Here is a 14,161-nt window from a genome sequence, read left to right on the forward strand (position 1 = left end):
TAAATATAATACAAACTAGAAGCCTCTGTAAACACTGTAGAGAATAGAGTGGAAGTGTACATGGGCGACAAGAATTTAAAACAATGAACAGTGGAATGAAAACTTAGGCCTAATTTTTCTAATATGGAGAATACACATGAAGGGAAAATCCCTCCAAACAGAAAGTTCAAATGAGAGAGTGGGGATATCAGCAGGAAATTAAACATCAACGCAGAGTGTGAACCTGTAGCATAATGCTAATCTGGGGGTTACATTAAGACCAACCTTGTGAGGTGCTGAGCACCCTCAACTCCCAGTAAACTCAGTGGGAGGTGAGGGCATTCAGCCCCTGACAGGAGGTTGTGGTCAGCACCGTGAAGCCTCTGGACTAGTGTTTGTAAGACCCTGGAGGTCATAATTCTTACTTACGTGAACTTAGCCCAGAGCTGACATGGTATCTTTGTGTTAGGGCGCTTCATTGTAGAAGGAGCATCGATAAACTAGAGACCGTTCGAAAAAGGGCAATGAAAATGATAAAGTGGATACCTCGCATGTCCTAGCAAGACAGGCTGAAGGAAATGGATATGCACATATCTATGTAAGTGCAGAAAAGCAGTGACAAAGAGGGGATAAGAGAACTATCAATAACTGAAGGTGAGTAACTGACACCCAAGGGAGAGCGTAGGGCATTTAAAGGGGGCAAGATACAGATTCCTTAGCGCTAGACTGTAGCCCTATGCAAAGCCCTGAGTAAGGGATGCTACCTAAGCTAGTTGCAGGACGTACAGTGACTCTCAGACCCTCTTACCTCCAAATCACAATTCCTCCCCTCCTCATTACTTTGGAGGGAGGGGAACAGCAATTTGCTCCTGGCCTTTACCAGGAGGAAATTATAATACCCCCTCTGCCCTGTCACATTGGCTCAGCTGCGCTAGCTAGTGAATATCGGGGCAGGAGAGAGGCAGAGCTAAGTTTCCATCCATTTTTGCCCCGCTTTCTACCTGCTCCACACAGAGATTGAGTGGGTGTGCAGCACCTACTTACTCTTACACGCCTAGATGCAAGACACAGGACTGTAATGGGAGTAATTATTTTCCCTTACTCTCCTGGGTGGACAGGAAAGACACAATCTGGCCCTTAATTTTAAATCAGAAAAGGGAAAATTCAGATACACTATCAGAAAAACAATCCTATATATATTTCCCTGTGGTCAATCAAGCAACAGAACAATTCACTCAGGGAAGTCATTGCATCTAAGGGTACGACTACACTACCCGACGGATTGGCGGGTAACGATCGATCTATCGGGGATCAATTTATTGTGTGTAGTGTAGATGCAATAAATTGATCCCCGATCGCTCTCCCGTCGACTGCTGAACTCCAGCTCGGAGAGAGGTGGAAGCAAAGTCGACGGGGGAGTGGCGGCCGTTGATCCCGCGCCGCAAGGACGCAAAGTAAGTGATTCTAAGTCAATCTAAGATACGTCGACTTCAGCTACGCTATTCTCGTACCTTAGATCGATTACCCCCCAGTGTAGACCAGGCCTTAGTGTGTTCTAGGGAACATTAGATGTAACACATGCCTGGCTAACAAGCCAGATGTAACCCTTGCATTCATGGCTGGGAGTGAGTGTCCCTTGGAGAGTATCCCGTTAGATATAAACTTTTGTAAAAAAAAAAAAGACTGACACATCAATAAAATGATTCATCTTTTCACATCAGTATGTACCTTGGTATTTTTTGCTTTCTACTCTAAACAAATCATTCCCTGATGGAGACATCAGAGGAGCACATACTGCAGATAAACATTAACTGACCTAGCACATTCTTTTAGAAAACGGTGTCTGTTGACATTTTTTCTTGTCTTTTAAAGACAAGAAACAAGATTGGATTATCTACTAATCTATAAAGCCAGAAATGTTTAATTAGAATATATTAAAATAAATATTTCTGCTCACAATTATATAATTACAGTAGTGTAACTGAATGTTTAACCCAATCTCACTAAACGTTCTGGTTGTCTTAACAACAGCCTCTAGATTCAGGTAATAATTTTAATAATTAGGTGATTTTTTGATATTTTAAAATGTTTAGAAAGTGAGTCCCTATCCTGCAGTCCTTACAGGAGGCTAAAATCCCATCCAATGGAAATTAAAATGGCAGAATAATTTGATTACTACTAAGGGCTCAGCTGTGCCAATTACAGATCTTTTTAAACCTTTCATTCCTTACCAGTGTTAGACTGTGAGGCATGAACTATGCATAGCATGAACTATTTCAAGTCTGCATATAACTAAAAAATAAGATTGTCATCAAACCCTAGTCTTTTAGGTCTCACAGGTAAAGCTCCCATTGACTTCATAGAAGTCAGGATTTCCCCCTTTATGACACTTTATGGCATCACTTTATGGCATCAGCTGAAATGGAACCCACAACCACCAGTGACACTCAGTCGTACAGTTCTGATTTCTTCCAGTCAATAGCGGTGATGCACAAAGAGACTGAACAATTTCTTATAATGTAATTCCATTTCACTGTTAAGAGATGTGCTTTAATAGCTATATTTTAAATATGTCCAACATGTTTGCATAGGAGAGAGGGAACTTAGTAATGGTAATGCTTTTCAAATGTGAATGCAAATACTCATCAGTTATTTAATTTCCAGATAAGTCAGAGTGAGAATGTCAAGGATTAGCTGTCATATTTATACCTGGTCTCTTGCTATAATAATAAACAGCACACTTACATGCCTCTCAGACTACTTCCTCTTATTCCAAAGACTCCATTTGTTTAGCATTTCAGAACAATTTAGTTGAATCAGAAAAATAAAAATATAAAAAAGCTTCTATTTCAGACTTAGTCACACAGAAAGGAATTTGTACATATTATACAACATACTAACGGATTCTGACATCTTTAGCAACTGAAATGCTGGGGAAAAAAACAGTCAGTGGAATAGGAATACAAAATAAAATATATAAATTCTGATGTCTCCACTACGATAAAGGATTCTCATCTATTATACATGATGTACTAGAAAAAGTCTGCAATAATAATGACATCCACACTACAGAACTTGTTTTGATTACTTGAAAATAGCAAATAGCTCAGAACTTCTTGCTCACCGTATCTATGTGAGTTTTCGCTTCTCCCTAAATTTTAACTTCAGTCATAATTCTCTTCCTGGTTTGTTCAAGAGCTTGAATTCCATCTCCAGTTGCTTTGGATTTCCTGGAAATAGAAATGCCAGCTAAAATAGAATATAATAGCCTAACCATGGGCTCAGCCAATGGTCTCTGATAGTACAGTGACTTGTTTTAAGCTTTAAACCTGCAGGGCAAAGGAATAAAGCTCACAAAAGCGAGACATCTTTAAAGCCTCCCATTTTAAGCATTTTAGTCACTTAGTTTTCAACCATATTTCAACTGTTGAGTTTTGCACGTACTAGGACAGATTTTCAAGAGGGCTTAGTAGCCACAAATGGGGGCAGAAATTCGAAAGAACTTAGCTCTCATTTAGACACCTAGATTTTCAAATTTGCTCACCAGACATCATCTGTATGCAATTCAAAAATGTATTGAGGTTTGTAAAGAACGTAATAAACTCACAGAACATTGCGATGAGGCTATGCATAACGAACCTGATCCAATGCCCACTGAAGTCACTGGGAGACTTTCCATTGACTTCACTTGTTATACAATCAGACACTGTATCATTTTGATTTAACATGGCACTTTGCAATCCAGAATCTCTTTTAATCCCCATTCTTTCCCCCAAGTGATACAATTCTAACAACGCTGTCAAATGAAAATTCTGTTCAAAACATGATGTGTGTTTGAAAGAGAAAAATAAATCATTGTTAAACAAACTAGCATGTTAGCATTTCTAAAGCTGTTGAAAAAATGCATGAAGTGTGTGTGTTTTGGGGGGGGGGGGGGGTTTCCCCTCCAAGAAAAAGTAGCACAACATTATTTTGATGCAGCCACTGAAAGTAGACTGACCTTTCATATTTAGTTTTCTTCTTGGAACTAAGGGCAAAGTGAACTTGAAATAATGTGCCAGAAGGCGCACAGTGTTGTGAACATATGTAACTTGATAGCAAAGACGCTTCCTTTATAGACAATGGGTGCATTGAATAGACAAGCAGATAGCACATTTACATGAAGACCAAACTGAAGATATAACACAAAGCTCAGCACAGTAAAATGATGAGACAGAACATCATTACCTCAGGAATTTTTGGTTCGTTTGCATCTCTAGATTCCTCCCCACCCAACAACAACAAACAATGGTTCTTACCTCGGAGACCAAAACACAGCCCCTCTCTAAAAAGACAGGGGAACCCACCAAAGAAGTGATTTTGACAGGAGCCTCAAAGCTCCAGTGCAGAAGGGAATTTCTAGCACCTGGTGATGAATCAGTAAACTGAAACTACAAATAAGCCCATTGACTCTTATAGAGAGACAGGAGTGAGGAGCATGGCCTGTACAATAGGTAGATTAATATTACCCAATAACCACTGCAGAGAAACTTGGCTAACAAAACTCATTCCACCAGACAAATGAGCTGACAGAAATTTCAAAGGGTGAAGCGATGTTGCCTATTGTAAAATAACTCTTGCATAGATGAGGTATCAAAGCAGCCAAAACACATGGGAATACACAGATAGCATGGTGGAGATATGTAATGCACACCAATGCCTTACACAGCCAATATCTGCACAAATGTCAAATATGGAGGAGGAATTAGTGTATTTAGTCATATTATTTTGTTTTGTTTGTTAAGGATGTAACTAAAGTTAGTTTAAAGCAGCTGAAAAGAGCAGCCCAAGGCTTTTTACTTGCCAGGGCAGAAAATGTTTTAGGCAGAATGGCTGAGCAAAAAACCCAAAAACAAAATGGGGAGGTGGGAGGAGTGGCAGGCTGGCCAATCCAGATAAAAAAATAAAACTAATCAGTGACTGAGACAAAAAAAGATACGAAGCTGGTGACCAGGACAACTGCCCTTGCCCAGCCCTAGAACGGGCCCTGGCAGCTGAGGAGAGAATGAAATACGCTCGGGGAGTAGAAATAATTAGAAGTTATACATAATACAATGATCACAGTAGAACCAAATAATTTCCCGGCTGACAAAAAACATCAGAAAATATAAAGTACGAGACTTCTAGACCTCAGCATACCCACCAATCCCCATGCTCAGGCCAATGATGCAGTTTGCTCTAGAAGAGCACAGATGAGCCATGCATCTCTAGAAGGATATGCATTAGTCACAAAGGATATCTTAATACTGTGGTTTCTATAAGGGCCTGGTCCAATGCCCATTGTGATCAGTGGGAGTTTTTCCATTTACATCAGTGGATTTTGGTTCAAGCCTTGTATAAATAAATGAGTCAAAGCAAGCATTTAAGGGGTATATTTTCAGCCAGGCCGTCCTTTGCAGGTACAAGTTTTAGGGTGTAAATTGTGCCAGCAACAGAGAACGGCCCATCTGAAAATATCATTTAAAGAACTGGAGTCCTGTAACAATCTGCACATCATGGATTTACTGCAAAGATAAGTGGTATTCTATGCTGTCACTGATAACTAATTATGAAACTGAATATAAAACACAGTTATATTATCTCACTGTAAAGCTTTATGAACCATTTCCAAAATGCCCAAATTCTCCCTCCTGCCCAAAAAACCTGAAGTAAATCTAGGGCTAATCTTATTCTTGACCTGGAGCTCCTTCTGTTTGACTGCCTTTGACATCAGAATCCAAAAAAATTCTTGAAAAGCAAAGGACTGATATTGCTTTATTGTGTTTATTGCCTTGAGCAGCATTTTACTGTTATCAATACACTAAGTGTATTATTTGTCATAAATCTGACACACAAATCTCACCTAAATGAAGATGATTTCCTCTGAATGGAACACAGAACTATTCACATTTTTAATACAAATAGTAAACTGATTACATACATTCAATAATGTTAGACGTTAAAATCAACCATCTTAGCTGCAAATGATCTGTTCCTCACCATGGGCACGATTACAGGCATAACAGGTATAATGGTTCCCATTTCAACAGAAAAGGTAAGTTGCTGATGCTCAGAAAAGTTAAGTGATTTGTCCAAGGTCATACAGTGAGTTGCTCTTACTGTCTACTGACAATCATTTTCAGCCACAGATTTACTTCTTGAGAAAGACACACTGGCATGGATTTTCCCATGCACGACAGCCCCGTAGCCAGCTGACAGAGAACGTCCCCAGCACACACCGCACAGGATGGATGTAGGGCGCACACATGCAAGCCCCCCTCACAAGCCTCAACACAGGGAGCAGGCCAAGGGTGGGGCTAGGAGTAGGAGGAGTTTGTTGGCAGCATAAAGAGCTGTGGTCATTCTGGGCAGCTCTTGGTTCTGGAGCTGCCCACATGTAGCCCAGGTCTCAGGCTGTTTCAGCACCTACTGCAGCCCAGAATCAGAAAGACACAAAGACAGTTTAAAACTGCCCTTGCTCCAGATCCCCTGGGGCTGTGAGTTCTGCACTGCACCACCTGAAATTACAGCACAGAATCCCATTCACTCTTTTTATTTCTTCAACATCAAATCACTACTGGACTCCTTAACTGTCTCCCTAACTGAGGATTGCAGGGATTTGGGGATGTCCTGATTGCTCTCTCTGCACCTTTGTTATGATTTCCATATATCCCAACTCTTTGATTTTTGCATGGTATGATAGATGGTGGTTTGCCCACTAAGCCATAAGGGGAAATTAGAAAACATAACATCCATCTTCAGAAACTGAAGCTTCTCTGAGAATGTCCATGGTAGAAATAAATACAAAATCTCCCTTATAGACTTAATGATTTGCCCTGTTCTATTCTTCCTCTCCATTCCGTTCCGCTATGCTCCTTCATATTGCTCTCTGCCACCCCATTCAGGACTTGGGTCCTTCTTCTACTCCTAAAACAGTCTCCCTACATCACAGGGCATTCAGTGGGTTTACAGATCTACACACATAGATTTTGCACAAGGACTGATTTGTGCATGCAGAATTCACATATGTGCACTCACATTGGGTAGTAAAGTGTGCAATTACTCAATCTCTAACTATAAATACTGGCTTGTATGCTCAGCTGAGGGTTTTTGCACATACAAATGGATATATATGCAAATGTAGAGGAAGCAATTAACAATATTGGCTAGATAGGGCAAATGTAAACTTGGCATAAGCAGCTGAAACTCTGACAAATCAATGAATATGGACCAGGGCATTTAATTTATTTATAGATATTAGCTCACCAATATTTGCATGTAGAGACTGCAATTAATATAAATAATTCCACAATAGTTTTATTGGAATATCAGAATAAATTAAAATGTATATGGCACAAGAGTATTGAATACCAGACTTGACTGTTCAAGTAATTAATGAGCCAAGTTATCTGAGTAAGAAAAAACAGAATGATGATTATTAGAAATATTTCATGACTTTGCTACCTGCTGTTTAGATGTACTTACAGGTAGCATTTATAATTAAAACCTTCTCTGTGCTTAGGCATCCATCTCTCTCTCTCTCTATTATTTCTTGCATATGTGGAATCCCTTAACCATAGAAAAATAATAGAAAAAGTTACTTGTAATTAAATTCTTTATGGGGTTTCTGATCAGCAATTCATATAAGGAAATCAGCTGCAGGTGTGAAGATGTAATCTAATGTTCATTATCAGCTGGGTCAGTTTAATCATTGATTTGACTTGTTGAGAGAACACCGGGGAAGACTTACGAGGTTAGGAAAGAATTTTCAAAGGAGCCTAACGGAGTTAAGTGAATTTCAGAGGGAGCTCCCTTAGGCACCTTTGAAAATTCATCTTAATGTGACTGGTGTAGGGGAAAATCAGACTGAATGATTCTACTTAGATTTATATGAAGCCACCATGTGAGACTGTGGCCTATGTCTCAAGCACAGGATTTTTCAAAACTAAGCCGAGTACCAGTAACCTTTGACTAAGTCCTATCCTAAGTTACAAGCTTGCAATGAGTAGACTGTTCAAGAACCTTCCTTTCAAACTATTTTCCAGATGTTTGCTTTCCATGGGAAGTATTGATTTTTCATCAGAAAACAAAGGTCCAAAACCCAAAATATTTCAGCCAAAAGTGTATATTTGAAAATGCTGCTGCAGAGCCTCACGGGACTTATAGTTCATGTGCCTTATGTTCCCATTCTCCCCAGACAAGGCCTACCATCTTACACGGTGCACCATGCCCAGGGACTCCCATGATGCACTGCCTTCACTCTCCAAGAGGGGAGAATGTGATGCATCAGGGGAGGTGTAGTCCAATTAGGGAGCATGGCCTGGAGAAGAGAAAGGGAGCATAGCACTGGAACTACAAGTCCTATGAGGCACTGTAGCAACATTTCCACATCGAAATATTTTGATTTTCAGCCTAAAAATTTCAATATTTGTATTTCCAGTGAAAACTCAAATTTGTTGTTTTTGTGGAGAAATAGTTTTTAACCACTTCTAGCAATGAGTTTTGCCTACTTTCAGGACTTGTGGTGAAAGTTTCGTAAGTAGGGCCCTACCAAATTCACAGTCATAGATTTTAAAAATCGTAAATTTCATGATTTCAGCTATTTAAATTTGAAATTTCACCGTGTTGTAATTGTAGGAGTCCTGACCCAAAAAGGAGTTGGGAGGGGGGTTACAAGGCTATTGTAGGGGGGTGGGGTTGTGGTACTGCTACCCTTAGTTCTGCACAGCTGAGGGCAGTGGTGCTGCCTTCAGAGATGGGCAGCTGGAGAGCGGCAGCTGCTGGCTGGGAATCCAGCTCTGAAGGCAGAACCACTGCCAGAGCAGTACAGAAGTAAGGATGGCATGGTATGGTATTGCCAACCTTACTTCTGTGCTGCTGCGGGCGGGGCACTGCCTTCAGAGCTGGGCGCCTGGCCAACAGCAGCCACTCTCCATCCGCCCAGCTCTGAAGGGAGCATAGAAGTAGTGGTGGCAATACTGTGACTCCCCTAAACTAACTTTGTGACCCCCTGCAACTCCCTTTTTGGTCAGGACCCACAATTTGGTCTCACCCATGAAATCAGTATAGTACAGGGTAAAAGTACAGAAAAGAACAGATTTCACGGAGGGAGATCAGATTTCGTGCTCCATGATGCGTTTTTCATGACCATGAATTTGGTAGGGCCCTATTCATAAGCTCTGGTAAGGAGAGATTTCTCTTTGGCGAATGCCCTAACATGAACTGACATTTCTTGTGTCAAGGTCTGGGTCTTTTAAATTTGGATGGTTGTCCCTGGAACTAATATTATTGCTATAGACATAATTGTATTCCTGAAACTGGCTAAGCAGAAACACACTGTGGACCAGATCCTTATTTCATGTAAATCAACATAGTTCTATTGACTTTTTTGGAAATATGGTGGTTTACACCAGCTGAGGATCTGACCCTGCAATTAACAGATTGTTCTCCTTTGTGAATATAAACACTAACATTCCTCCTCATTTACCTCAAGAAATGGTAAATTCTGCTCTCCCTTTCACTGGTGCTCAAAGCCCAACTGGACACAGCAGAGCTGGTTGGAAATGTCATTAAACTTGTAATTTCCTGCAAAAATGATTTGGGTTCCACGAACTTTCAGCAAATCACAGGAATCCCGCTTGGTTCCCTGCCAGCTCATCTGGCCTGAGCCCAGCCATGCGGACAGCCACGAGCCAGGCACCCTGGGCTTCCATGGCCTGCAGTTCCAGAATAGCCCTGCCACACTAGGGCTTCCAGGATCCCTACCTTGGGCCTGGGAGCTTGGCAGATCTAGGAGACACCGCTTGAGCCAGGGCTCTCAGGATTTCCCAGCTCTACAGCTGTGAGCCTCAACTCTAACTGGTGTCCCTGGTTTGCCAGAAGCTGGGAATGAGCGACAGGTTATGGATCACTTGATGATTACCCATTATGTTCATTCCCTCTGGGGCACCTGGCACTGGATACTGTCAGAAGACAGGATACTGGGTTAGATGGACCTTTGGTCTGACCTTATGGCCGTTCTTATTTTCTTATGGGAGCCTGGAAGCCCCGGGGTTCTCTGGGCTTCCCAGCTCCCTGCTGTGGTGCTGGGAACCTGGAGGGATGGGACAGGCTTCAGAGTCTGTTGATTCAGGGCAGACTTTCCATACAGCCTGCCCTGGGGTTGGGGACCCCAGAGCTTCGAGATTCCCAGGCCAGCTGAATCTCATGGCTGCCTGCTTGACAGAATGGATCACAAAAATATCAACTTGACACAGCAGCTGCTGGCCCTGGGGAGCAAAGTTCATTTCAGAAACACCATGGATCGGGATAAGGCCCTAAATTTGGAGGAAACAAACCCAACTCCCCTTTCCATGTGCAAGAGGATTTTCACCCAGTCATTACAATCAGTCAACTGGGGACATTATTTATGAAGAATCATATTTGCTATTTTGAGAGAAATTCTTAAAAAGGCACTGGGAACAACTGATGTGACTTTGAACATGCAGTCCAGAGCCCAAGACTGTGTGCTGGTATCTTCCAAATCACCTGGCATGGCAAACAGAAGGATCACAGTGTGCAGTGAGAGAACCTATTCACTTGATACCGGACACCTGGTTGTTTAGTGTTTGTGCATCCCCACAGTGGTGGACTGGATTCACAAAGAACAGTAACGGGTTGCAAGAAAAGTCAGAAAGTTTGAGGGGAAAGCAAAAGGAAAAATAAATGAAACAACGTTACTAGAACTTTTCAGGGACAGTCTTATGGAAAAGAACAATGATCGAATAAAGGCGCCCTACTAAGTTTAAAGAGTTCTGCTTGCTTTTCATGTCAAACATGCCACTTCCTCATGTGTCAAGAATGAGCAAAGCCAAAGCTCTGAAGATCTTAATGCTGATTTTAAGGGTTGGGTTTTGCAGCCTAACGATAAAACTTTATAATTATTTTTGTTCCTCCTGGCAAATTACAGAGTGGCAGAATGGTTCTGATTCAGGGCCAGAAATTCTGGGGGTAGGCTGGGTTGACTTGACTCAAACAAGTCAGTGTAGCACAGTGTGGGAAATATATAGACTGGATTTTTTAAAAAAAATTCCTTTAAGAATATTAGGACCAAAAGACTGATTTTAAAAATGGCTTGATTAATTTAGGGGTCTCTATTTTAGAGGCTCAATAGGAAGAGTCTGGCAGATCTGAATTCCATGGAAGACACTTGTTTGGTACCAAAATCTAACCCCTTTTGGGCCAGAATCTTGGTATTTTGTTTTATGAGCCACTTCAGAGGCAAAGTCCCTTTTTTAAAGCCCTCAGTTCCTTGGGCTGCCTTGTCCTCTTCCTTTGAGCTCCTGAAAGGAATCCTTTGGGTCCAAGCTTCTCCATCTCTGCCAGATGTTATCTCATTTTGTTAGGGAGTACCAAGACCAAGAGGGCCCACATCTAGGTCCTGAGGATTCTGCAGTACCCATCACAGAGCCAGTTCAGTCTAAATAGACAAGTCTTAACAGATCATTATTCCTCTTGCCTACAAACAATACAAGCTCAGAAAGGGATGATTTGGGGATAACTTTTCACTGCCTGACCTCCCTTTTGTAGGCATAATTGGTGCCTGTAAAAAACATGCTCCTACATCTTTTGTGCCTGCAGTACAAATCTAACCAGTCACACATCTAATTCTCTGGTGGTGGATGCAAATGAAGGTTACTGGAGTAAGGCCAGAGCCACAAACTTCAGATCAAGTTCTTGTGGGATATTTTGATCCAGGATCTTGATTCACCTCATTGTACACAAAGAAGCAAAACACAAGTTTGGATACAAATCTGGAGCTGAACTTCCTCAAAATTTGGTGATGTTTAGAGCTGGAGTTCTGGTCCAATTACGTCTCATGCATTCTCAAGGGATTCTCTGTGAAACTATTGGGAGCTGAAGGTACATATGCAAGATCAGAATGTGGTCTAATTAAACATATAACTTAGAGTACCATGAAAATTCAAGAATTGAAACTGCTTTACAAAGAGATATTACCAAATGTGTCAAGAGTGTGTATGTTACACGAAAAAGATTTACAGTGGTAATCACTATAAAGTTAATTTCTCTAAAATGTACTAACCTGATGTTTGTTTATCACGGTTTGACCCACGATTCTAACAAATGGATAGCAAATACAACAGGCCACCTTACAAGACAGCCAGGGTCTCAAAGATTATTGCTTGTGTAAGCCACTACATATCATGCCAACCACTTTAATAAAGATGCAGCCTATTTGCATAACACTCATTTGCATTATGTTGCTAGTTTGCATACTAGCTCCACCTCTTAACCTCATTCTCTTTTCATTGCAAAAACTTACATCTGCTACGGCAACAGATATCCAAAACTGTAGTTAGGAGCTTAGAATTATGTTCTTGCTGAACATTTTATGACCTTGGCTTTTGCTACTGCAACTGCTATATTTAAAGTGTGAAGTTTTCAGCCAAATGTCTATTTTTTCTTGCATCATATGAAATATGTTCCCTTATAATCTATATCATTTTGGTTTCATCCAATTTGCATGTGCAAACCAGACAGTGGTGCCTAGCTTCCCAGCATATGAATAGATGCACATGCAAAACAGGATTCTTGCCTACTTTTATGCATATTGCCAGTTGTGTATGAAACTCACTGTGCAAAATAATAAAAATTGAACCCAATAAATGCACTTGTATAGTATTCACTGTATATTTAAATTTAAATCCAAGTTAAGCAACACTGGCATGAAAATGTTTTAACTTAGGACTAATTGAAAAGAAAACTAACAAATAAAAATGTAGTGTAAAATGCAGTATTCTATGTCTGCTTTGCATAACTTTTTTCTGTTTATTTACAAAAGAGTATATACCACTTGGAGTGATTACTTCATTTGTGTGGCACTGGGTTACAGCCCTGAGTACAGGATGTGGGTGTTGGAAAGTTTTACAAAAGAAAAACAAACACACCATGAATGACGTAGCTAGAAGATGTCACCTAAAAGTGCAGCAATTGGAAAGCTACTGAGATTTGTTACCCACCAACCACTGATATCTGATATCCATTGGTCACCTACCTTTTTGCTACCCACTATGATCTGAATTCCTAGGCTCTTACATGTGTAAAGATGGAACTCACCCATTAATCTTCATATGCTCCTTCAAGTCCTCCTGTACTTCTAGAGTACCCTATCAGGTTGATAGCCTAGAAGTCAGGAGAGAGACAGAAAAAGTAAATACGATTTGCCCCCGTTTCAACTTCCTCAGCCTCTAATTATTAAATCTTTTCCAACTCCTAAAGTTATATTATACTATCCATCAGGCATTGACTGGGGATTCAGCATCACTGGAAAAACCTAATAAATCTGAAGACCCTGGTCACTTGTTCTGGATCAGGGCCCAGGTAAGTGGATAGAATGCTTTCCCTACCTTGATTTGTATGCTTGTGAGAACCTCATGAAAAGCTGTGCAGTGACAGAGATCAGCACTGGTTTAAACAGCTGGTACAGCTTTTCCAGGGGTCACATTCTTGCCCCCTTCCTGCTTTACTGCTTCAGCCACAAAAATCAAACTCAGAACTGAACTTTCCTATAAGGCACAAGGGTTCGGACCAGCTCATTAAAGAGACTGAGGAGAACCATGACATTTGCATGGGCATACAGATTTTTTGAAAGTTTGGTTTCAGGTCTTTCTTTGGAAGGAAGTCTCCAAGGCAAATGGGGAGGCGATCTGAATGACGGTGAGGCTGGACAAGCGGGCAGAGAAAAAATGACTATTGTATTATGCACAATTCAAATGATAACCCCTCTCTTGCCAATATGACCTTTCTCTTTAAAGCATGTTAATTTCCCAGGGGGCGTGCGAGTGATTGCCAAATGCACACTTGACTTAACTACCAGTATCTCATTCCTTACTTCCCAGAATACCTAGAGCTACTCAAACATAGAGCTTCCTCAATCTTCCATAGCACACAGGTGCATGCACCTTGAGTGTGAATTGAAGTGAAAGCATAATGCTTTATTCAGACCAACTGGCAGCAACCTATGGCTACATCACCAGTAGGAATATCCATTCAAAATATCCCATACATTAGCGTCTCAGGAACACATCCTTTCTGGGATAAGGATTTAGCTATAATCAACAAAACTCTTTTCAAACACCACCAAATATAATACCTTCTCTGGTTA

General features: G+C 40.9%; 1 long non-coding RNA gene across 1 annotated transcript in view; it reads right to left on the reverse strand.

The window, feature by feature from the left end:
* The window catches only part of LOC123348599, a 160,010-nt gene that overhangs the window by 18,250 nt on the left and 127,599 nt on the right, over positions 1–14,161 (reverse strand). Inside the window, exons 3-4 of the long non-coding RNA XR_006573217.1 lie at positions 13,114–13,179; positions 3,104–3,209 (exon numbers count right to left, since the gene is read on the reverse strand). This is a non-coding gene — a long non-coding RNA (uncharacterized LOC123348599). The remainder of the gene's footprint in view (positions 1–3,103; positions 3,210–13,113; positions 13,180–14,161) is intronic.

This window comes from Mauremys mutica, chromosome 13, assembly GCF_020497125.1.
Source record: "Mauremys mutica isolate MM-2020 ecotype Southern chromosome 13, ASM2049712v1, whole genome shotgun sequence".
Taxonomy (NCBI): Eukaryota; Metazoa; Chordata; order Testudines; family Geoemydidae; genus Mauremys; species Mauremys mutica.